This window comes from Rattus norvegicus, chromosome 15 (assembly GCF_036323735.1).
Source record: "Rattus norvegicus strain BN/NHsdMcwi chromosome 15, GRCr8, whole genome shotgun sequence".
Classification (NCBI taxonomy): domain Eukaryota; kingdom Metazoa; phylum Chordata; class Mammalia; order Rodentia; family Muridae; genus Rattus; species Rattus norvegicus.
In genome coordinates, this window is record NC_086033.1 from 52,603,899 (window position 1) to 52,627,731 (window position 23,833).

The 23,833-nt window shown below is 42.8% G+C and overlaps 1 long non-coding RNA gene and 1 pseudogene across 1 annotated transcript; one reads left to right on the forward strand and one right to left on the reverse strand.

Moving 5' to 3' along the window:
• The first annotated feature begins 299 nt into the window (after positions 1-299).
• LOC134482147 (uncharacterized) lies at positions 300-3,269 on the forward strand. Its single transcript, XR_010058199.1, has 2 exons — positions 300-835; positions 1,138-3,269. It is a non-coding gene; the product is annotated as an uncharacterized LOC134482147 (long non-coding RNA).
• Dpm3-ps1 (dolichyl-phosphate mannosyltransferase polypeptide 3, pseudogene 1) lies at positions 8,459-8,822 on the reverse strand (annotated as a pseudogene).

The following is a 23,833-nucleotide window of genomic DNA, read 5'->3' on the forward strand; positions in this document are numbered from 1 at the left end:
GGTCACTGATCATTTTACTACTCCCAATCTTCATCTTCACATTAAGGCATTGACTCACACACACAGAGGCCTGGACAAGGAGACTCACAATCTTCCCAGGGCAGTTGGACACTCAGCATGGTCTTTGCCCGATACCAGCTGATGTTGTTAGCTCTGTGACTCTGTCTTGTTAGGCATGATGTTATGTCCTGGCTGGTCACTTGCTACGTGAGCTGCTGTGATGTAGTGCAGGGGAAGATGCAGGATTGATGGGACTTGAAATATGGGGCAGGATGGGGTTGAGAAGAAGAGGGGTTTGGGGGCCTCTGTGTGAACATGTTTTGGGAAATGTTGTCTCCTGTGTAGTCCCACAGCTACCAATTAACAGTACTCATCAGTGAAGGTGGCCTTTAAAAGGAGGACGGTGCCCACGGCCATCAGAGATGCCCACTGCCACATTGGAGGCTGAGTTGCACACGGGCCAGCTAACTTGTCATCTTTCATGTGGCCTTCTGGGATGAAGACACTGATGCTGCTGTTCCCATAATGACCTTCAGTGGAGAACCAGGTCAGTTTCTGAGGCTGACATGTCCCTGCTTTGGCCTGCTGCCACCCAGGCAATTAACTTCTGCTGTAATTCTGGGCCTCTGCCCCTGCACCTTCCCACTCCCGCCCCCTTTCTAAACAACCATGTTGAACAAGTGACTTACAGGAGGAGGGAAGGGGACTGTCTAGTCTGGAGGCTGAGAGATGACAAGGGCCTGAGCAGAGAGCTGCGTGTTTTGAATCACTGGAGTTGCTGTTCTGGGAGCAGATGTGAGGCCGTTGCAGAGAATACTCCAGGCAAACCCTGAGGGTAAGTGAGGGTGACGTGCTGAAGACAGGAGCCTCTCCCAATCACCATCCCCCTGGGGCTGGCCCCAAGCCCTGCCAATTACCTCCCTGACTTGCTTGGTTCTGCTCTCTGGGAAGGGGAGGGGGACGAGCTAATTCTGTTCTGGGCAGCTGGGCAGTGAATTTGGGGTCCAGTGGTCCCTGGAAAGAACAGGGTGCTGAAGGAAACTAGGGAGTTGCTCTAGGACCTCATTGCTTGCTGTTCTGGTGGGACACCCCCTTCCCCCACCCCCAGCCTCATCATTGTCTTTTTCTACCTTGCAGTTCAGCAACAACCTGGGTTAATCAGAAGCTGCTGACCCTGGGAAGACGGTCTCAGAGGAGTGAGCCTATTTTAAGCTGGTGAAATGATTAGTGATACTAATCACATGTCTTCAGCCCAGACCCTCTGGCCTACTTTACTGCTCCCAACTTTCTCTGGGCCTGCACACTTACCTCAGTCCTCTTCCCTCCTTCTCTTCTCTAAGCAATGAGTTACCCTCAGCTTCCTTTCCTATTTCTGAGGGACAGGAAGTGATGAAAGTCTCCAGTGTCTCTAGTCTGCACTTCTAGTAACCCTTAATAATTTCAAATGACCACAAGAGGCCTTAGGACTAAATTATTTAGACTACAAGCTGACCCTAGAGTGTTCTACACAGTGATATTGGCTGGTGCAAAAAGGGAGGTTTTTGGAGGCTTCTGTGCCCAGGACTCTCTTAGGACCATACAGTCGAGTAAAGGGTGTGAGGGAGGAATGTTTGTTGTGGGCAGGAGCTGAAGGCAGAAATCCTACCCAGAGAAGGAGCCTACTGTTGGATGGGTGTCACAGTTTCCTTGGGATAGTGTGGCCTGCTGAGAGGTCAAGGCTAGAGCCTTATTCTTGGAGTGATTAGAAGCATGTTATGGTTTGGATGTGACTCCCAGAGTTCATGTGTTGGAAATTTCAGCTGTAATTAATAGAGTTTGAGAAAGAAGAAATGATGAGGTCCTGAAGGGTCCACCTTCTTGTATGAAATGATGTCACTATCACAGGGACGTGTTACTTATCTTGGAAGTGGGTTCTTGATGGAAGGAGATCAGCTTGGTTCCTCCTCACTCACATGTATGTGCCTGCATACTTGCACCTGGAGGCACACATGCCACTTATGCCCCCATTGAGTTTCTGTCTGGAGGACTATAACTGATTTGTGAATAGGGAAACTGAGCCACTCTGAGGTATAGTGAATCTAAACAGTAGGCAGGTATTGGCTACATAACGCAGCTTCATAACTTGAGTTTTAAACTCTGTACAGTAGGTCTACACTCTCTGGGAGCCAAGTCATGTATAACAGGCACAGATGGCAAAGGTCAAGGGTGTGGTTCTCAGGGAAATGTTGAATATGAATGGAAGCTCCCATGTTATTATGTTTCACATACAAAACTTCCACCATGGGCTCATGTGTAGCAAACTTGGATCCCAACTAGTGGCACTCCTTTGGAAAACCCTAGAGACTTTCATTGGTGTAGCCTCGCAGTAGGCAATAGGTCACACTGGGGACACATTCCAGTGGGTTCTTGTTAACCCTTTCTCCTTCTTGTTTGTCTCTCTCTGATTCTTGACTACTATCCCTTGGTTAGAACATCTTGCCTCACCACAGGCTTAAAAACAATGATGCTGGTAACCATAGCTTGAAACCTTGGGAAGTATGATCCAAAATAAGTCTCTTCTTTTAAAAGCTGTTTCTCTTGTGTATGTGTCAAGGCAAGAATATAAAAACAAAACAAAATCCCAAAACAATCTCGGCACACTTCTGATATATTCTGTGATCTTAAGTAAGTCATAGAACCATTGTAAGCCTCAGTTGGCTCATGTACTAAATGGGGACAATAACAGTAGAGTCTGGGTTCATAGGGCCTTTCTATGATCCTGTAAGGCAGTGCACATGAAATTTTACCACAGTGTCTGGCACATAGGATGCCCTTACTTAAGGGTAGCCTTTATTCTTGTTCTTACATATTCCTGTCTTTCCTGACCCAGGAGTCTAGCAGATGGGACTGGACAACTAGCTCCCTAGGAAAGGTAAAGGTCCTTTGTGTTTCCAGGAACTGTTAGAGTCTAGGTAATAACTAATGAAAGGTCTCTTGTCTAAAGATGCCTTCCCTCTCCAGGTTGTCTGCCCTGGGATATAGCTACTCTGGCCTTTGAGAAAGCGATTCTCTCCTTCCTCCTGTAATGCTTTATGAAGAACTCCTGGTGTCCAGAAAAGGCTTAGCCAGATGAAATTAGGTCAAGAATACCAGACCCATGTCATTGGAGCAATCTTAGGCCCATAGAATGTGAAGTGGTTTGTTTTCCTTTTAATTTTGAATATCAACAAAAGATGTACACACACACACACACACACACACACACACACACACACACACACACACACACACAACTAAAACCAATGACCCAGTTGCAAACCTCAGTGAATTGCTGAGCCTTGAACAATTTCAGCCAAGTGATGAAGATCCCAAATAATTTCCATTCTAATCTCTGTTGCTTGACTTCTAAGGAGGTAATGGTCCCTTTGGTGACATGCCGTCCTTTCTGTACACAATTTATTGCCGTGACTTGCCTTTCTGAACTGTTAAAAAGTGTGGAGGAAAAATCCAGCTCGTAAATTACAGCTACCCATTCTCAGCTGAGATGCTGGGCCCTAGCTTCTTGTTTAGACAGATGTGGTGGCACCTAGGCCAGAAAGAGGCAAGAAAAAATGGAAGGAGGGAAGAGATGGGACTGGAAACCTGGTTGTATTATTGTTATCAAAGACAGCAAAGACCATGGTGTATTTTATAACTGTGAAGAACATTTACATATATTTTGTCCATTTAAATTGTGTGTGTGTGTGCATGTGCATGTGTGTGTGTGTATGTGTGTGTGTCTGTGTGTGTGTTTAGGTGTACATGCATAGACATTGACATATATGTGGAGGAAAAAGGTCAATACTGAGAACCATTTCTCAGTCTACTTTTTATTTTTTGGTGTGATCTTTCACTTGCACCTGGAGCTCTGTGACATTGGATTGCAGGCGTGTCTCTTCACATCTGGCTTTTTATGTGAGTTCAGGGGATTTAGCTCAGATATCCATGTTTTCACAGCAAGTATTTTATCAACCAAGCATCACCCAATGGCCTGTCCATTTAGTCTTAACAAAATAGCATTGTACAGGGGTCATACTTATGTCAGGTTGCATAGTCATAGCAAGCCCCAGGTCTCCTGGTTGTTGGGCAGTAGTTCTGATGAGCTGGGGCCGATGGGCATTCAGAGTCTATACTGGGTATCTAGCAGTTGGCTCAGGAGCCTATGCTCTTCCTGGATGGGTAGAACATGTTTCAAGGTCATTCATTTTGTCCTTCAGCAGATGATTCTCTGGCTCTGAGCTGAGACTGTTCAGGTCTGGCCAGAGACTCCTCAGTTGTGGTTTCTGGGGAGGTGGGACAGGCTGTGTGAATTGATTCATGCAAGTGTGTTATTTCTGGAAGACAACGCAGAGCAAGAGCTTGGCTGAGTTGGGAAGTCTGACTTCTCTGTAAATCTCAGCTCTTGTTTGTGAATGGGTTTGTGATTATAAAATTGTTGTGAGAATTAAATGAAATAATATAAGATCATTAATAACCACAAGTTACTGAGTAAATATTCAGGCATCTGGGTCTTTAATCAATGCTATCACTGTCTTATCTTTGTTTTCCCATTGTTGTCCTTGCTATCATCACCATCACCACCCTCTCCATTTACAAAAAGGAGAGCATAGATTATAATTGCTAAATGTGTGACGCAAAACTGAATTTTCTGCATCGTGTAACAAACACGTGGCTTTCTGGCCACATTGATTTGGGATCTCAGAGGAACCTAGAAGTCTTTTCATTGAATAAGCTCCTGGGTTGATTTTGTATCCTTTGTTGGTGGGTCCTATTTTGAGAATCATTGCTTTGATACTGAGGGACAAGACCAGGGCAGTATGTGTGAGTCTCTCTCCCTCTCCCTCTCCCTCTCCCTCTCCCTCTCCCTCTCCCTCTCCCTCTCCCTCTCCCTCTCCCTCTCCCTCTCCCTCTCCCTCTCCCTTTCCCTCTCCCTCTCTCTCTCCCTGTCCCTCCTTCCCTCCCACCCTCTCTGTCTGTCTGTCTGTCTGTCTCTCTTTCTCTCTTTGTGTGTACGTATATGTGTGTACGTATATGTGTGTGTGTGCGTGTGCGTGTGTGCGTGCCTGTGCATGCGCGTCTAGATCCTTGAAGATATTCATGGATCCAAGTGAGATCATCAGCTTTGTTGTCCACATATCGACATTTAAGGAAAGAAGCCTCCCTGGGTTTTCTGGTCTTGCTTTATCTAGTTTTAGCCACTTGGGGTGAGCCGCTTAGAGGATATGTGTCTAAACACCCATTTGAGCTTTGCTGTTAGGACTGACATGGCAGGGTTAATACAAAAGAAAGAAGTTCTCATTTATGCCAACAGTGTGAAGCAGCTAATCTACTTTATTGCTGCAATTAAATATCTCAAAATGAACTTGGAGGCTGAACCCATGAGGTGGAGCAAATCCTTCTCTGGAGCTTTCTGGAGCAGGTGCTGTCCCCAGTTGCCCTTGTCCTGCCTCAAAAATCTCAAAAGAGCTTCACAAGTAGAGACTGAGCACTGACCTTGTGTCTAAGACTGTACTCCGAAGGATCTTCAGAAGAAGAAGCCCATAAACAAAACCTATAGCAGGTGTCCAGGTGGCCACCACATGAGACAGACCAATATTTGTTCAAGGAATTGTGATGACTTTGCAGTCCACATTTTTATCCTCTTATCTGCAAGATAGCTAGAAGTTTTATAGGGGTAAATTCTCCAGCCATGTCTACATCTGGGGCTCAGAAATGTTGTAAACATGTTTGGTAAACTGAAAACAGGGATCCGGCAGCAGGAGATACTTTTCTAAGAGGAAGTGAATTGATGTGGAAGAAAAGTTTGCTGGGGGGAGACTGCCGGAAGGGACCCAGAGGCAGACCCAGGCTTGGTGCTGCAGAAGTTTCTGGACAATATCAGTCTGTTGTTTGAGAAGTTCTAATCCTAACGCCATGGGACACATGCTTGTTCTGGGAAAGAAGGATGCTTTGAGATATTCCCTTTGATTCTCCAGCTGGGGATTCTGAAAGATAATGTGGCTACATGGAAAGGAGTATTGATAACCTAACTGAGCTGCAGAATGTCTGTGCAACAGCTGCAGTGTGGGTATCCTGTCTGTTCAGATTTGTAGGCAGGGCACAGAGGAGGGAGAACAGAGAATAGTGGAGGCCATGCGGACTTGTCACTCAAGCATGGGGACTGGACACCTAAATAAATGCTGGCTGGGTGCAGTGACCTTCTGGAAATTTCAGGCTTCAGAGTGCAGAGATAGGCAACCCTATCTGGATCAAGCTGGCCATCATGAGTAGCAAATCAGTGAGCCCTGGATTCAACTGAGAAACCCTGCTTCAATGAATAAGGTGGAGAGAGACAGAGAAAGACACATGTCATCAAACTTCAGCCTCTATCTGCATTCACACATATGCCCTTACACACTCTCTTACACACACACACACACATGCACACACACATACACATACACATTGAACACCCCCCCCACACACAGACACATAGACATATGCATGCACACACTATGTGTGCCACAATAAGAATAAAACTGAAACAAAAACCAAAGAAAAAAATCAACCTGGGTTCTGCTTCCAGAGGAGTGTGGAGGGAGACACAGATCTTCAATAGAAAGTTAAGGTGACCAGGGGCTAGAAGAGCTTGAAATGTATCACTTAGATGGAAGAGGACAAAGGTTGGTGCAGGGTGACAAAACTTGCTTCCTGACATGGCCATGGGCAGCTAGCTTGCTGGGGTCACACTAGTGACACTGTTGTGGGGCACTGGATATTTCCACGTTGCCATTGCTATTGATATTGGATATGGGTGTTCTGGGTTTCTCGGTTAAGTCCCCATCAGGCTCTTCCCTTCCTAGACACTATTCTCTTTTAAAATTCTAAATGCACACATGGTGGTCTGGGATCTAGGACTCTAGTAACTACTCTGGTGTATATGAGAAAATAAAACCTAGGCAACCATGGTGTTATTATTCAGTGTGTGTGTGTGTGTGTGTGTGTGTGTGTGTGTGTGTGTGTGTGTGTGTAGATCAGAGGTAGATGTTGAGTTCCTCCCTCAATGACTCTCTACCTTATTTTTTTTTTTACATTTTTTTTTATTTTTTATTTTTTATTAACTTGAGTATTTCTTATATACATTTCGAGTGTTATTCCCTTTCCCGGTTTCCGGGCAAACATCCCCCTCCCCCCTCCCCTTCCTTATGGGTGTTCCCCTCCCAACCCTCCCCCCATTGCCGCCCTCCCCCCATAGACTAGTTCACTGGGGGTTCAGTCTTAGCAGGACCCAGGGCTTCCCCTTCCACTGGTGCTCTTACTAGGATATTCATTGCTACCCATGGGGTCAGAGTCCAGGGTCAGTCCATGTATAGTCTTTAGGTAGTGGCTTAGTCCCTGGAAGCTCTGGTTGCTTGGCATTGTTGTACTTTTGGGGTCTCGAGCCCCTTCAAGCTCTTTCAGTTCTTTCTCTGATTCCTTCAATAGGGGACCTATTCTCAGTTCAGTGGTTTGCTGCTGGCATTCGCCTCTGTATTTGCTGTATTCTGGCTGTGTCTCTCAGGAGCGATCTACATTCGGCTCCTGTCGGTCTGCACTTCTTTGCTTCATCCATCTTGTCTAATTGGGTGGCTGTATATGTATGGGCCACATGTGGGGCAGGCTCTGAATGGGTGTTCCTTCAGTCTCTGTTTTAATCTTTGCCTCTCCCTTCCCTGCCAAGGGTATTCTTTTTCCTCATTTAAAGAAGGAGTGAAGCATTCACATTTTGATCATCCGTCTTGAGATTCGTTTGTTCTAGGGATCTAGGGTAATTCAAGCATTTGGGCTAATAGCCACTTATCAATGAGTGCATACCATGTATGTCTTTCTGTGATTGGGTTAGCTCACTCAGGATGATATTTTCCAGTTCCAACCATTTGCCTACGAATTTCATAAACTCGTTGTTTTTGATAGCTGAGTAATATTCCATTGTGTAGATGTACCACATTTTCTGTATCCATTCCTCTGTTGAAGGGCATCTGGGTTCTTTCCATTTTCTGGCTATTATAAATAAGGCTGCGATGAACATAGTGGAGCACGTGTCTCTTTTATATGTTGAGGCATCTTTTGGGTATATGCCCAAGAGAGGTATAGCTGGATCCTCAGGCAGTTCAATGTCCAATTTTCTGAGGAACCTCCAGACTGATTTCCAGAATGGTTTTACCAGTCTGCAATCCCACCAACAATGGAGGAGTGTTCCTCTTTCTCCACATCCTCGCCAGCATCTGCTGTCACCTGAGTTTTTGATCTTAGCCAATCGCACTGGTGTGAGGTGAAATCTCAGGGTTGTTTTGATTTGCATTTCCCTTATGACTAAAGATGTTGAACATTTCTTTAGGTGTTTCTCAGCCATTCGGCATTCCTCAGCTGTGAATTCTTTGTTTAGCTCTGAACCCCATTTTTTTTTTTTTTTTTTTTTTTTTTTAGAAAATAAAACTGCATTTTAATGGGGAAAGATGTCCAAACTGGAATGGATTCAGGTGTCAGAAGCGCAGGCCCTTGCGGGCTAAATCAGCTCGGGCCTCCAGGATCTGGCTCTGCAGCTCTCGGGCGGCGTCCTCGCAGTCGTGAAATGTAGCTACGCGATAGCCCACAGTGCCCAGGGCATAGCAGCCAGCGGACACCAGCAGATAGGCAGGCAGTGGCCACAGGACCTCCCGGCAGGGTAAAGGTAGCTCCAGACCCAGAGCTCCCATGGTCAGGGCAGCCCATGCAGAGCCCAGGAGAGCCAGTCCCCAAAGCCACTGTGTTAACTTCGTCATGTTTGCTCTGTCTGTCGCGCTAATTCTGAACCCCATTTTTTAATAGGGTTATTTGTTTCCCTGCGGTCTAACTTCTTGAGTTCTTTGTATATTTTGGATATAAGGCCTCTATCTGTTGTAGGATTGGTAAAGATCTTTTCCCAATCTGTTGGTTGCCGTTTTGTCCTAACCACAGTGTCCTTTGCCTTACAGAAGCTTTGCAGTTTTATGAGATCCCATTTGTCGATTCTTGATCTTAGAGCATAAGCCATTGGTGTTTTGTTCAGGAAATTTTTTCCAGTGCCCATGTGTTCCAGATGCTTCCCTAGTTTTTCTTCTATTAGTTTGAGTGTGTCTGGTTTGATGTGGAGGTCCTTGATCCACTTGGACTTAAGCTTTGTACAGGGTGATAAGCATGGATCGATCTGCATTCTTCTACATGTTGCCCTCCAGTTGAACCAGCACCATTTGCTGAAAATGCTATCTTTTTTCCATTGGATGGTTTTGGCTCCTTTGTCAAAAATTAAGTGACCATAGGTGTGTGGGTTCATTTCTGGGTCTTCAATTCTATTCCATTGGTCTATCTGTCTGTCTCTGTACCAATACCATGCAGTTTTTATCACTATTGCTCTGTAATACTGCTTGAGTTCAGGGATAGTGATTCCCCCTGAAGTCCTTTTATTGTTGAGGATAGCTTTAGCTATCCTGGGTTTTTTGTTATTCCAGATGAATTTGCAAATTGTTCTGTCTAACTCTTTGAAGAATTGGATTGGTATTTTGATGGGGATTGCATTGAATCTGTAGATTGCTTTTGGTAAAATGGCCATTTTTACTATATTAATCCTGCCAATCCATGAGCATGGGAGATCTTTCCATCTTCTGAGGTCTTCTTCTATTTCTTTCCTCAGTGTCTTGAAGTTCTTATTGTACAGATCTTTTACTTGCTTGGTTAAAGTCACACCGAGGTACTTTATATTATTTGGGTCTATTATGAAGGGTGTCGTTTCCCTAATTTCTTTCTCGGCTTGTTTCTCTTTTGTATAGAGGAAGGCAACTGATTTATTTGAGTTAATTTTATACCCAGCCACTTTGCTGAAGTTGTTTATCAGCTTTAGTAGTTCTCTGGTGGAATTTTTGGGGTCACTTAAATATACTATCATGTCATCTGCAAATAGTGATATTTTGACCTCTTCTTTTCCGATCTGTATCCTTTTGATCTCCTTTTGTTGTCTGATTGCTCTGGCTAGAACTTCAAGAACTATATTGAATAAGTAGGGAGAGAGTGGGCAGCCTTGTCTAGTCCCTGATTTTAGTGGGATTGCTTCAAGTTTCTCTCCATTTAGTTTAATGTTAGCAACTGGTTTGCTGTATATGGCTTTTACTATGTTCAGGTATGGGCCTTGAATTCCTATTCTTTCCAGGACTTTTATCATGAAGGGGTGTTGAATTTTGTCAAATGCTTTCTCAGCATCTAATGAAATGATCATGTGGTTCTGTTCTTTCAGTTTGTTTATATAATGGATCACGTTGATGGTTTTCCGTATATTAAACCATCCCTGCATGCCTGGGATGAAGCCTACTTGATCATGGTGGATGATTGTTTTGATGTGCTCTTGAATTCGGTTTGCCAGAATTTTATTGAGTATTTTTGCGTCGATATTCATAAGGGAAATTGGTCTGAAGTTCTCTTTCTTTGTTGTGTCTTTGTGTGGTTTAGGTATAAGAGTAATTGTGGCTTCGTAGAAGGAATTCGGTAGGGCTCCATCTGTTTCAATTTTGTGGAATAGTTTGGATAATATTGGTATGAGGTCTTCTCTGAAGGTTTGATAGAATTCTGCACTAAACCCGTCTGGACCTGGGCTCTTTTTGGTTGGGAGACCTTTAATGACTGCTTCTATTTCCTTAGGAGTTATGGGGTTGTTTAACTGGTTTATCTGTTCCTGATTTAACTTCGATACCTGGTATCTGTCTAGGAAATTGTCCATTTCCTGAAGATTTTCAAATTTTGTTGAATATAGGTTTTTATAGTAAGATCTGATGATTTTTTGAATTTCCTCCGAATCTGTAGTTATGTCTCCCTTTTCATTTCTGATTTTGTTAATTTGGACACACTCTCTGTGTCCTCTGGTTAGTCTGGCTAAGGGTTTATCTATCTTGTTGATTTTCTCAAAGAACCAACTTTTGGTTCTGTTGATTCTTTCTATGGTCCTTTTTGTTTCTACTTGGTTGATTTCAGCTCTGAGTTTGATTATTTCCTGCCTTTTACTCCTCCTGGGTGTATTTGCTTCTTTTTGTTCTAGAGCTTTTAGGTGTGCTGTCAAGCTGCTGACATATGCTCTTTCCTGTTTCTTTCTGCAGGCACTCAGCGCTGTGAGTTTTCCTCTTAGCACAGCTTTCATTGTGTCCCATAAGTTTGAGTATGTTGTATCTTCATTTTCATTAAATTCTAAAAAGTTTTTAATTTCTTTCTTTATTTCTTCCTTGACCAGGTTATCATTGAGTAGAGCATTGTTCAATTTCCACGTATATGTGGGCATTCTTCCCTTATTGTTATTGAAGACCAGTTTTAGGCCGTGGTGGTCCGATTGTACGCATGGGATTATTTCTATCTTTCTGTACCTGTTGAGGCCCGTTTTTTGACCAATTATATGGTCAATTTTGGAGAAAGTACCATGAGGAGCTGAGAAGAAGGTATATCCTTTTGCTTTAGGATAGAATATTCTATAAATATCTGTTAAGTCCATTTGGCTCATGACTTCTCTTAGTCTGTTGACATCACTGTTTAATTTCTGTTTCCATGATCTGTCCATTGATGAGAGTGGGGTGTTGAAATCTCCCACTATTATTGTGTGAGGTGCAATGTGTGTTTTGAGCTTTAGTAAGGTTTCTTTTACGTATGTAGGTGCCCTTGTATTTGGGGCATAGATATTTAGGATTGAGAGTTCATCTTGGTTGATTTTTCCTTTGATGAATATGAAGTGTCCTTCCTTATCTTTTTTGATGACTTTTAGTTGAAAATTGATTTTATTTGATATTAGAATGGCTACTCCAGCTTGCTTCTTCTGACCATTTGCTTGGAAAGTTGTTTTCCAGCCTTTCACTCTGAGGTAGTGTCTGTCTTTGTCTCTGAGGTGTGTTTCCTGTAGGCAGCAGAATGCAGGGTCCTCGTTGTGTATCCAATTTGTTAATCTATGTCTTTTTATTGGGGAGTTGAGGCCATTGATATTGAGAGATATTAAGGAATAGTGATTATTGCTTCCTGTTATATTCGTATTTGGATGTGAGGTTATGTTTGTGTGCTTTCATTCTCTTTGTTTTGTTGCCAAGACGATTAGTTTCTTGCTTCTTCTAGGGTATAGCTTGCCTCCTTATGTTGGGCTTTACCATTTATTATCCTTTGTAGTGCTGGATTTGTAGAAAGATATTGTGTAAATTTGGTTTTGTCATGGAATATCTTGGTTTCTCCATCAATGTTAATTGAGAGTTTTGCTGGATACAGTAACCTGGGCTGGCATTTGTGTTCTCTTAGGGTCTGTATGACATCAGTCTAGGATCTTCTGGCCTTCATAGTTTCTGGCGAGAAGTCTGGTGTGATTCTGATAGGTCTCCCTTTATATGTTACTTGACCTTTTTCCCTTACTGCTTTTAATATTCTTTCTTTATTTTGTGCGTTTGGTGTTTTGACAATTATGTGACGGGAGGTGTTTCTTTTCTGGTCCAATCTATTTGGAGTTCTGTAGGCTTCTTGTATGTCTATGGGTATCTCTTTTTTTAGGTTAGGGAAGTTTTCTTCTATGATTTTGTTGAAGATATTTACTGGTCCTTTGAGCTGGGAGTCTTCACTCTCTTCTATACCTATTATCCTTAGGTTTGATCTTCTCATTGAGTCCTGGATTTCCTGTATGTTTTGGACCAGTAGCTTTTTCCGCTTTACATTATCTTTGACAGTTGAATCAATGATTTCTATGGAATCTTCTGCTCCTGAGATTCTCTCTTCCATCTCTTGTATTCTGTTGGTGAAGCTTGTATCTACAGCTCCTTGTCTCTTCTTTTGGTTTTCTATATCCAGGGTTGTTTCCATGTGTTCTTTCTTGATTGCTTCTATTTCCATTTTTAATTCCTTCAACTGTTTGATTGTGTTTTCCTGGAATTCTTTCAGGGATTTTTGCGATTCCTCTCTGTAGGCTTCTACTTGTTTATTAATGTTTTCCTGTGTTTCCCTAAGTGTGTTCATGTCTTTCTTGAAGTCCTCCAGCATCATGATCAAATATGATTTTGAAACTAGATCTTGCTTTTCTGGTGTGTTTGGATATTCCATGTTTGTTTTGGTGGGAGAATTGGGCTCCGATGATGGCATGTAGTCTTGTTTTCTGTTGCTTGGGTTCCTGCACTTGCCTCTCGCCATCAGATTATCTCTAGTGTTACTTTGTTCTGCTATTTCTGACAGTGGCTTACTGTCCTATAAGCCTGTTTGTCAGGAGTGCTGTAGACCTGTTTTCCTCTCTTTCAGTCAGTTATGGGGACAGAGTGTTCTGCTTTCGGGCGTGTAGTTTTTCCTCTCTACACGTCTTCAGCTGTTCCTGTGGGCCTGTGTCTTGAGTTCACCAGGCAGCTTTCTTGCAGCAGAAAATTTGGTCTTACCTGTGGTCCCGAGGCTCAGGTTCGCTCGTGGGGTGCTGCCCAGGGGCTCTCTGCAGCGGCAGCAACCAGGAAGACATGTGCCACCCCTTCCGGGAGCTTCAGTGCACCAGGGTTCCAGATGGTCTTTGGCTTTTTCCTCTGGCGTCCGAGATGTGTGTGCAGGGAGCAGTCTCTTCTGGTTTCCCAGGCTTTTCTGCCTCTCTGACGGTTTAGCTCTCTCTCCCACGGGATTTGGGTGCAGAGAACTGTTTATCCGGTCTGTTTCCTTCAGGGTCCGGAGGTGTCTCTGGCAGGTGTCCTGCCGCTCCTGGGCCCTCCCCCACGGGAGCCCAGGGGCCTTATACAGTTTCCCCTTGGGCCAGGGATGTGGGCAGGGGTGAGCAGTGTTGGTGGTCTCTTCCGCTCTGCAGCCTCAGGAGTGCCCACCTGAGCAGGCGGTTGGGTCTCTCTCTCACCGGGTCTGGGAGCAGAGAGCTGCTGCGGGTCGGGATCCGCGGGTGTGGGACTTCCGGTAAACACAGAACGTGCCCGGTCCTAGAGAAATTCTGCTTCCGTGTGTCCCAAGCTCACCAGGCAGCTTTCTTGCAGCAGAAAATTTGGTCTTACCTGTGGTCCCGAGGCTCAGGTTCGCTCGTGGGGTGCTGCCCAGGGGCTCTCTGCAGCAGCAGTAACCAGGAAGCTCTACCTTATTTTTTGAGAAAGGATCTTTTATTGAACCTGGGGTTTACCAAGTGGCCACATTGGTTGGCCAGTATCTCCCAATGATCCAACTGTCTGCTCTGCTGGATTATATTTGCATGGCCACACCAATCTTTTACATGAGCTCTGGGTACTGAAACCCATGTCTCCTCACTTGTAGGACTGACACTTTAGTGAGCCATCTTCTCAGCCCATTCTACAATTTTTCAGCCCTCAACACGACCTCTAAAGAGTGATTTGTGACTTTATGTTGAAATGTTTGCAGGGTATTTAACTTTATTTTGAGGAAAGAGGCAAGAAAGGTGGTCTGGGCATTCAGCTTTGGAGCTGTCATCTCCGCCTTGCTTCTTGGCTGCTGTGCCGTCTGGGCCAACGGGGAATGATAAGGTGCTGAGCGTCACTTAGAGCAGAAGAGCAGGTGTGGTAGCTGTTAGCACTGCAGGGAGGGACCAAATCTGCAGGAAGAGGCTCACAATGGTGCTGTGCTTCTGCCTTTGTGTCTACACCACCTCTGGAAGTAGTGGTGACTGCATGCTTCAGAAGCTTGTCCTGTGTGACTCTGCTTAGCCTTATTGGTGAATCAAGGGAGGTTGTGGTAGGTCATCAGTACACTAGCTATCTGTCACTAGAGATCACAGTTCTTGGGAATCATGCTGTCTAACAGAACAACTAGGGTGGTGGGCATCTACAGGTGTGGAATGAGGAGTTCCACTCTCCAGCCATCTTGTTAGGTCTGAAGAGGATTGGACCCATTTAACTTCTCTGATTTATTCAGCTGGCATTTCCAAGTCAAACTTTTACCAAGTGCCTAACGTGATGTTGGTTATTGTTGAGGAGAGATGAAGGAGGCAGAATCCCTCCCTCACTTTGGAAAGCTGTCTATCTAATGAAGGGACCTAACAGAGACCGGACATTCAGAAAGCTGTGTAAAGTGATGATTTTTTCAGAAGATTCTTGGTGAGTCGACAGTGACAGTGATCATCTGAGTGATAGAGAAAGTTCCATACACCGTAGGACTCCACACACACCTAAGAAGTCATATGCCTCATGGAATGCTCCATGTCCTGTAGGAAACCCCACGGGAGACCTCATGATTTCTAATATATCACTCCCTATTCTTCTCACCATGTAGAACCATGGTGACCAGTCATCTACTCTTTTGTCTCTTAAAATTTCTAGGACTAATTTACTTCGTAGGAAGACATGTCTGACAAGGGCTTTCACCCCTCTTTATTCATATCTTATATCTCCCTCCCCAACATCTGAGAAGCCATCAGCAATGACCCGCCATGCTGAGTCATGGCCCTGGGAGAAAAAGGATTTGAGACAGTATGAAAGTCCAAACTGTTGAGAGTAAAGCAGGCCTGGGGGTTGCCCTCTGCTCTAGGTAGGCAGCTTCGTCACAGAAGACCCCTGGTTACCTTTAGACTGTAGATTTGCCCAGGTACCTCTTTACCCAAGGCAGGGAGACAATGGCGGCACCTTAGATGCAGGAAATTGTAATGAGTGCCTTCTTCTGGGAACCTCAGGATGTCAGCTGCCCTTTTTTTCCATGGGAGTGGCTTTGGAGCAGACTGTCTGCCTGCATGAGTAGTGGAGTGGGGTGGGACTGTCTGCATCCCAGGCCTTCAGTGATCCTGCTCCAAGAGCTGCTATAAGGAAGGAGGCTGAGGGTCAAGAACTCTGTCCAGGTAGAAGAGCAGACAGTTAACACACCTGATAACTGGGGAGTTGCCAGCTCTTGCCTGTGGGTCTGCAGCAAGCTTGTGTGCTGCTGCTGAGGGACCAGGTATATTCACTCTTTCCATCCACTCACTCGCTCACTCACTCACTCACTCACTCACTCTCACTCACTCTCACTCATTCATTTTCTTATTCATTTATTCCCTAACATTTATTAACTCATTTATTTCTTCACGCACATTCACTCAGTGTCCTTCCTTCCTTCCTTTCTTCCTTCCTTCCTTCCTTCCTTCCTTCCTCCCTTCCCCCTCTCATCTATATTTTCATTTGTCACTCATTCATTCATCACTCATTCATTCACTTTCTTATTCATTCATTACTCACATCAATTTGTTCATTTATTCCTCCATACACATTCACTCAGGTCATTCATTCCTTGATTCCCCCCTCTCTCATTGATTCTCTCATTCATTCATCACCTCTCACTCAATGATTCCTTCACTGACTCAGTGCACATTCACTCATGCACACACTCCACACATCCTTTATTTGCTCTTGGTTTTCATCTACATTATCTAGACAGCTGCTAGTCATTGACTACTCAAAATGTGCTGGTCCAAAATTAGTTAAATCACAGATGCAAAATGAACATTGGATTCCTAGGACTTAATGCAAGCAAGAATGTAAAATTCTTATGAATAGTTTTTTTAAAAATAGTGGCTACATGTAGCATGTAGAAATCATAGCATTTAGAATACTTGAGGGTAAAATAATATGCGCTTGTGTGTGTGTGTGTGTGTGTGTGTGTGTGTGTGTGTGTGTGTGTGTGTGTGTGGTATATGTGCACTACATCAGTTCAGATACCTTAAGAAACCACAGGAAGGCATAAGGTTCCCTGGAGCTGGAGTTAACGAGCTTTTGATCTAAACAGAGCAGGTCCTGTGAACCTAACTCAGATCTCAACTCCTGGGTCCTCTCTCAGCACCTATGCACCTTACTCTTTACAGATGACTAAAAAGCATACAAGCCTATTTTTCCTTACTCATTTAAAATGTGATTACTAGCAAACTTAAATCTTTCTATGTGATTGACATTATGTTTCTATTGTCCAAAGCTAGATTCCTCTGAAGGATATGAAACCACTAGGTTGACAGACCCAGCATCTGCTCCCTTAAAAATGCCAAGGAGGGAGGAAAAGAGGAAGGAAAGCTGGCTCCCAAGTCCCCCAGACAGGACCAGGAATGGAGGATTTATTATAGTCCTTTCCTAAGGGACTTAGCACAATGTTTATGATTGATAAAGGCACTAAAGCTGTTCATTAGTTATGTTTGCTACTTTGTACTTCTGTGCCTCTAAACAGTGTGGGAATAGAAAGAGAGTAAATTACCAAGTGATCTGGGAATTCCTGTAACCCGCAACTGAGTATGCTGTGTGTGTGTGTGTGTGTGTGTGTGTGTGTGTACATTTTAATGAGATGCAATTTTGTTTCAATTTAGGATATTCCCAAAGCTCTCTTGTTTTGTTTTCTCCAATTGTAGCCTAGCAGCTTTGGAGGCAGTAACAAATGTGGAGATGAAATGGAAACAACCAGGCACAGTCCCTCTGCAGTCTTTCCGCACTGGTGACTCTGCTACTCAGTAGCAAATGCCAAGAATGTGCCCTTCTTACACTTCAGAACTGCAACCTCTGTTCTCTGCTTGTCTTTGCTCTGCTTCTGGGTTGAGGACAGACACTCAAGCTAGAGTACAAGCCCTTGTCCAGAGTGAGGCATTTACTGAGCCCCAGCTGTGTGCACCTGTGCAAGCTAATTGCAGGTGCAGGCTCAGTGTTGGAAAGGCTGTACCAGGAGTGGAGAGAAATGGTCATTGCGAAGGATGAATCACAGGCACTTGGGCATGCTGTTCATTCAAGTGACAGACATATGCTGGACACATGATCATTGCTAAGTGCTGGGGAAATAAAAGTGAATAAGGCTTGCTTCAAGCCCTCAGAAACATTCCAGTGAATTAGAATATTATATAAAAATGAAATATCACTTGATAATGCCATATCTGGGAAGAGAGGAGAGAGCTGACTGAATTTCTTTGTCTGTGTGTGTGTGTGTGTGTGTGTGTGTGTGTGTGTGTGTGTGTGTACAAAACAGGATGAAATCCTGTGGATATTTATATAAAAATGAACACAAAGATGGGGAGAAAGGAAGGCACAAAGTCTAGTTGGCCCAAGACTCAAGAGAAGACATGTTAGTACATTCTCTGCTCCTTAAAAGTGGACTCAAACTATAAATAGGGCAGAGAAACAAGAACTCAACAGCTCCAATAGATACACAGGAAATTCTTAGATAATGGCTTTTCCTCACCAACAGTGACCAAGGGGGTTGGGAGTTAGACTTAAACTATGACCTAGGAAGATGCTTGGCCCCTTCTTGTCCTGTTGTTAAGTACTCCCATCACTGCCCAGTGATCAGAAAGCCAGTATAGTGTCAGTGGGTGCTGCTTCAGGGCAGATGAAAGGAGCATTTGTACCCATTCACTCTTCCAGTCATAGCGTCCATCATCAAGAAGGAAACATACTGGAGAATGAAAGCAATCTCAGGGTCCTGGGAGGGTTTTCACAAGTGAGCTAATATTTGTGTCATTGCAGTCCCAAAATAAAAAATAATAATAATGATACTACTACTACTACTACTACTACTACTACTAATAATAATAATAATAATAATAAAGACTGTGGAGCTGAAGAGTGTTTGAAGAAATCATGACTCAAACTACCAAATTTGGCAACATTTGAATTCTATCAATTCAAAGAATGAAGTGAATCTCCAACAGGACAAACTCGAAGAAATTGCACAAAGATTCATACCACATGGGTAAAATCCCAAATGATGGAGAGAAAGAAACTCTGGAGGCAACAACTGAGAAATGATGCCTCTTTCATGAGTGGGTGGGAGAGAAATTTGAATGATAACCTAAGTGGTTGGCAGGAAGTGGCACCATAAACATACATATATACATGCACGTGTACACACACACACACACACACACACACACACACAGAAGCACACACACACATCATCATCATTTTTCAGGTCACAATAAAATATCTACAGGATATAAACATGAATAAAGACATTCTCAGATGAAGGTAAACCAAAGCAATTCGTAGGCTGCACACCTGCTCTAAGAGATTAGCTGGAAGGAAGTCTCTAAACAGAGAGGAGGTGTAATAAAATCAGTAACCCTGGAACACTAAGAAAGGGCATGACGAATATACCACATTTACTTTTTACTCTTGATTTTCTATATTATGTTTGGTGAGAGAAGCAGAAATTATAACAGCATGATGTGGGTTTAATATGTATGTTGCACGTATTCAAGACAATTATAAACGAGAGGACAAGGAACTGTAAAAGGAAGTCAGATTTCTATACTTCAAGCTAGTAAAATGTCAACACAAGAGGCTGGGCAAGCCATGCAGGCATAATGTAATTCCAACATTGAATGGGGTGATGAAAATACCACATATCAAAATCTATGGGACATGGTGACAAGCAACTCTGAGAGGGAAATTTATAGTGCTAAATTTATACATCAAAAGAGAGGAAAGGTCTCATATGATCTAGATTTCCACCTCAAAATTCTAGAAAGAGGGGGAAATGGGACCAAAAAAGTAGAAAAAGAATCCTTAAAAGATAAGAGGATATGAAATAAAATGCTTTAAAAACAGAAAAAATACTAAAAATCAATGAAGTGAAGACTAAATTTTCTTAAAAATAATCAGTGACATTGGGACATCTCAGTAGAAGACTGAGGAAGAAAGGAGAAGGTAGAACTTGCCAAGATCGGGGCTGAATTGGAGGACAGGATTACAAACCTATAGGCACTATGGCAATAGAGAGGGAGTGAGCCTAGGAACCCAGCAAGTCAGGAAAGACAGATGACAATAAACTACAACAATTCATTTAGTAGTAAATAGATAATCCAAGTAGCTGTACAGCCAAACTTTTTGAACATTTGGGTTTAAATTTACTTAGCTTGAATTCTTAAGTATAAAATCTCTTTACAAAGAAAATTTTAGGCCTGGATGTATTTGCTGGAAAGGTAAAATAGCATTAGCATCAATTCCATACATTTTCTTCAGAATTTAGAAAATGATGGAGTAAGTTCCATGTCACATTATCAACCAGTAGACTAGTCAAAGCCAATAAAAAAGGAAATTATAGAACAGTACCTCCTGTGAGTATAGATACAATCTCTCTTATCCATTTGCACATGGAATATATCAGTATCTTAAAAAACATGAGGAAGATATCTTTACTACAGATCAAAAAGTTGGCTTGACATTTAAAAATCAATTAGAATACAAGATCAAGAAGTTATAAACAAGACAGTAACATGGTTTATACCTATCAGTGCAGAAAATTACGTTTGCATTATTGACTTAAAATAACTCAGAAAAAAAGGACTAGAAGATTTTCCCCAACTAAATAGAGATGCTATGCTCAATCATGACAGGTGGAACACTCCCTCTGACAGTGACAGCCAGGCAAGAATGTTCACTCTGGCCCATCTTATTTGGCATGGTGCTTGAAGAATGATAAGAGAAGAAGATGAAATAGGCCAGGAAAGAGGAAATAAAATGATTCCCCCAATTTTCTAATTATACAATTGTCTACATATAAAATCCTAAGAACATCACAAAATCATTAGAAGTAATATGTAATTCTAGCAAGTCTGTGGGATAAAAGTAAACAAAAAATGACATTGGAATCACACAAAACGAAGTACTGTAAATGATGAATTGAAAATAGAAAAGAGGGAAAGGAGGAAAGGATGAAGAAGAGAAGGAGGAGAAAGAGAAGGGAGGAAGAGGAAAGAAAAACCGAGGTGTGAATCTCATAAGATAGACAGAGGGCCTGAATGCTGAAAGAAATAGAATGTTGACAAAAGAAACCAGAAAGTCAAAATAAATGGAGATGTACCATGTTCATGGATTGGGATATAGTGAAGGTATCATTCCCCCTTAAAGCCAAATGCAGGTTCAATGCAATTCTTTTTAAACTATAAGGATTTGGTAGAGAAAAAAATCTCTTCTAAAATTTATATGAAAATGCAAAGAGATTAGAGTAGCTAAGACATTTTTTAAAACTGTAATTAGTAGAAAGGTAAAAAATACAACCAGTTTGGAAGAAAGGTTAGAGGTTTCTTAAAACAAACACTCAACAATCCAGTACAATCTAGTACAATCCAGTACAATCTAGTACAATCCAGTACAATCTAGTACAATCCAGAGTTTTACTTTTTCAACATTTATTTTAGAGACAAACCTTACAGCCACACAAAAATCCTGTTTGTGAAAACTTGTTCATAATGGTCAATAACTAGAAACAACCCAGGTATCTTCAATCAATAACTGATAAAATTGTGGCAAATCTCTTACGGAGAATAGTGCTTAGCCATAAAAAGCAAACTCTACTGATACAAGCAATCACTTGGATCACTCAGTGAGGAATTCCATGGAGAAGAGGGTTGGGCTCACTATATGGTTAATTTCTACAACATAATACAATTATATTTCAGGGTGAAGAGTTGCTTAGTAGTTGTCAGGGCCTATAGAGACAGGAAGCCATTGTGTTTCTATCAGGGTAGTGTGAGAGAGTCTGCAGAAGTCAGAAATGTTCTGTATCTTGATTGTATCATTGAAAACATTCTGTCTGGGGCAGTGCACTCTAGCTCTATGAGATGCTATCACTCATGGAAACCTGAGTTCAGTAAAGGATATGTGGGATTTCCCTGTGGTTTTACAATATGTGTCAGAATAGACTCTAACTAAAGTGCTTAATTAAGAATGCTTTAAGAAAGGAAAGAGCATAACTCAATTTGCAAGTGATAACATAGAGTTATATATACAAAACTCTTTGGGATCCTGGGGATGGGCAGTTACTTTTGCATGGAAAAGTTAGTGATGGTTGCAGATGCCAACACATGCACAGGGTCCTAAGGAAAGAATTTCCATCTTTCCTTCTTCATATGATTTTGCCTTTCTGCTGTACATTGAGTCTTAAACACGTCCTAAGGCCAATGTCTTAAAAGCTCTGCCTCCATCTTGGTACTATCTGCAGAAAAGGGAACCCTTAGGATTTAGGGCTTATGGGGAGGTGTTGGTCTTTTAGGATCCTGGCCTCTCTTCTTCTCTGACTCGTGGCCACCATGTGGTGATCTGCCTCTATAGCCACATGCTCCTGTCATTGTGCTGTCTTATCATAGACATAAATGCAATGAGTGCAAGCAACCACTACTGATGTCTCTGAATCAGTATGCTCAAACATCCTTTCTTCTTTTTAAGTTTATCATGGTGCAGTAACAGAAATCTTATTAACTCAGCTAAGGAGATGACTTAGTGCTTAAGTACTTGCTATATGTGTGTGAGGACCTCTGACAACTCTGTAAAGCATGGGCATTGAGGGCTATGCCTGTAATTTCAGTGTAGGAAGCAGAGACGCGAGAACCTCCCAGGTTTGCTGACCAGCCAGCCTAGTCAGTCAATGAGCTCCAGGTTTAATTAGAGATCCCGTCTCATAGACTGTAAGGAAAGAATACACCCAACATATACTTCTGGCCTCAACATGTATGTAGACAATGCATGCTCAATCGCTAAATTAGGGAGAGAGAGAAGAAGGGAGGGAGAGAAGAAGACAGGGAGAGAGAGAGAGAGAGAGAGAGAGAGAGAGAGAGAGAGAGAGAGAGAGAGAGGAAGAAAGAGAGAGAAAGCTTTAATAACACTGATGTTCTCTGTATGTCCCTACTGTCTATTGATAATTTATTAAGGCTATGAATTGTTATACGAGTTTTAAAAATCAATCTAACAGTTCAAGGAGGCAGGTGCTATTGTTTTGGACAAGCACACTGATGGTTGGAGAAGTCCAGACACTTTCTGCAGGTCACTCAGAGGAAAATGGTAGTACCACTCTGCTCTATTTCAGGGTAGTGACTACTGAAAAACACTTTGGCTACTTTTTTTTTTAAAATTAACTCGAGTATTTCTTATATACATTTCGAGTGTTATTCCCTTTCCCGGTTTCCGGGAAAACATCCCCCTCCCCCCTCCCCTTTCTTATCGGTGTTCCCCTCCCCATCCTCCCCCCATTGCCGCCCTCCCCCCAACAATCTAGTTCACTGGGGGTTCAGTCTTAGCAGGACCCAGGGCTTCCCCTTCCACTGGTGCTCTTACTAGGATATTCATTGCTACCTATGAGGTCAGAGTCCAGGTTCAGTCCATGTATAGTCTTTAGGTAGTGGCTTAGTCCCTGGAAGCTCTGGTTGCTTGGCATTGTTGTACATATGGGGTCTCGAGCCCCTTCAAGCTCTTCCAGTTCTTTCTCTGATTCCTTCAACAGGGGTCCTATTCTCAGTTCAGTAGTTTGCTGCTGGCATTCGCCTCTGTGTTTGCTGTATTCTGGCTGTGTCTCTCAGGAGCGATCTACATCCGGCTCCTGTCAGCCTGCACTTCTTTGCTTCATCCATCTTGTCTAATTGGATGGCTGTATATGTATGGGCCACATGTGGGGCAGGCTCTGAATGGGTGTTCCTTCTGTGCCTGTTTTAATCTTTGCCTCTCTATTCCCTGCCGAGGGTATTCTTGTTCCCCTTTTAAAGAAGGAGTGAAGCATTCACATTTTGATCATCTGTCTTGAGTTTCATTTGTTCTAGGCATCTAGGGTAATTCAAGCATTTGGGCTAATAGCCACTTATCAATGAGTGCATACCATGTGTGATTTTCTGTGATTGGGTTACCTCACTCAGGATGATATTTTCCAGTTCCAACCATTTGCCTACGAATTTCATAAAGTCATTGTTTTTGATAGCTGAGTAATATTCCATTGTGTAGATGTACGACATTTTCTGTATCCATTCCTCTGTTGAAGGGCATCTGGGTTCTTTCCAGCTTCTGGCTATTATAAATAAGGCTGCGATGAACATAGTGGAGCACGTGTCTTTTTTATATGTTGGGGCATCTTTTGGGTATATGCCCAAGAG